Here is a 2,361-nt window from a genome sequence, read left to right as displayed (position 1 = left end):
GGGATGTGTCCTATCTCCATACCCTTTCAACCTGTATGCAGAGCACATTATCTGAGAGGCTGGGCTCTATGAGGAGAAGTGTGGCGTCAGGACGGGTGGAAGATCTATTAACAATCTGCGTTATGCACAACCCTGCTTGCTGAAACTGAGAAGAACCTCATGCACTTATTGCAGAAGGTCAAGGACTGCAGCCTCCAGTGTGGACTGAGGCTCAGTGTCAAGAAGACAAAGATTCTCACCACTGGACCAATTGACAGCATCAGGATGAATGGTGAAGAGATTAAGATTGTTCACAGCTTCAGTTTGCTCGGCTCCACAGTCAGCACTCTTGGCACCAGCAGCCAGGACATCAAAAAACGTATTGCGATGGGAAAGTCTGCTGTTAGGGACCTCTCTAAAGTACTCAAGAGCAACGGTGTGTCTCTGGAGACTAAGGTGCATCTGATACAATCCACTGTCTTTGCAATCACTTGTTATGCATCAGAGAGTTGGACAATGACTAGGGAGGACAGAAAGAGAACTGACGCCTTTGAGCTGTGGTGCTGGAGAAGAGTATTGAGGGTACCATGGACTGCCAATGAAACAAACAGATTCATCCTGGAGAGGGGCTGCTCCTTGAAAGCAAGGATTCTGGGGCTTCGTCTGACATACTTTGGACATGTAAGGAGGGACAGGTCCTTGGAGAGGGACATCATGCTTGGGTGGGTGGAGAGACAGCACAGAAGGGGAAGAGCATCTATGAGGTGGATTGATTCAGTGACTCGGGTAATCAGGATGGGTGTGTCAGAGGCAGTGTGATTGGCACAGGATAGAGCAGGGTTTAGGGCTGTTGTACATAGGGTCGCTATGAGTCGCAAACAACTCGACGGCACATAACAACAACAGCATGACAGATTCTACCAGCTTTGTACAGAAAAATGTTCCTTCTGATTAGTTTTCAGCAGGTATAAAAAAGTCCTGGCCAATTCTACAGGTAAAAATGAAATACAACTTTTAGTTTTCTAACTTTGGCATTTTACAGGGGCCTACAGTAAGCACTTATTCAAGATCATCCAGTATTCAGACTAATTTAATTTGTTCAGAGCCTATTGGCTATATGTCCCTATGTTGGAAGCTAGGAGGCCAAGGTAAATACAGAGCTCAAAAAGGAACTTCTCTCTAGGAAACTCAGAGTTCAGAGGCAGTGCTGGCCAATGTATACTGAGCACTTCCCGTGTGTGTGGCATTGTGCAAGCACTTTATAAGCATCATCTTATTTAAACTGTTATGACAACTTGATGGGGTAGATCACCTGGAACATTTCAACTGACACAAGACCATGACTTGCCCAGGTTATAGTCTTCTTCACCATCTAGATCCCCCCACTCCATTACCTTGGACTTGGTTTTGACTCGTAGTGACTTTCTGTTGAGGTCCCAAGGGTGTAACCTTTTCGTGAGGCAACTGCTCATCTTTCTCCTGGGAGTCACTGGTGAATTGGACTGCTTACATTTCAGTTCACAGCACAATATGCCACCATGGCTCGTTCACTGTGGGCATCAGCGGCTTCCAAGTAACAGTGTGCCTAAGAGTCAGCTGAGGTGCTGTAATTACCAGACTCTTAGTGATTCTGGGCAGTGACAGAGAAACCTGCATTTCAGTAAGTGTCCATATGACCCTGATGCACGTGGCCTTCTCTCTTCTATCTCTCCCTGCCTTTCTTTTTTCCTTCCTTCTTTATTCTATTTTTTCTTTCTTTTTTATTTATTGAGTATCTATCTTGCAATACCAGTTTCTAGGACACACACACACACACACACACACACACACTGTTGTTTTTGTGTGCTGTTGAGTTGGAACCATTCCAAGGTGACCCTCTAGTGGGATTTCAAAGGCAGTAAGTCATGTAAGAGGAGACTGTCCATCCTTCTTCCATGGAGTACTTGGTGAAGATTTATATTCTATATATTCTATTCTATTCTATTCTGTTCTGTTCTGTTCTATTCTATTCTATTCTATTCTTTAATTATATGATATTAATTACATGATATGATATTAATGATATTCATTCTATTCTATTAATTATATTCTATTCTAGTCTAGTCTAGGAATTATAGGAATTAATTATAGGAATTATAAGAATTATATTAATTATATTATGCTGTTGTTGTTAAGTGCCGTCGAGTTGCAGGTGACTCATAGCAACCCTGTGAAGGAGAGTCCTAGATGCTTGGGTGCCTTTCATCCTCTCTCCAGGTTCATAGGGTTTCCGGAGGCAAGCTATTATGGAAGTGGATATTTATTATATATTATATTAATTATCTCATCTCATCTCATCTTATATCATATCATTCTATTATATTCTATTCAAATAATGACTAT

This window comes from Elephantulus edwardii, unplaced genomic scaffold (genome assembly GCF_000299155.1).
Source record: "Elephantulus edwardii isolate Elephantulus edwardi_28Jun2011 unplaced genomic scaffold, EleEdw1.0 scaffold00367, whole genome shotgun sequence".
NCBI classification, from domain to species: domain Eukaryota; kingdom Metazoa; phylum Chordata; class Mammalia; order Macroscelidea; family Macroscelididae; genus Elephantulus; species Elephantulus edwardii.
This window is presented reverse-complemented; position numbering follows the sequence as displayed.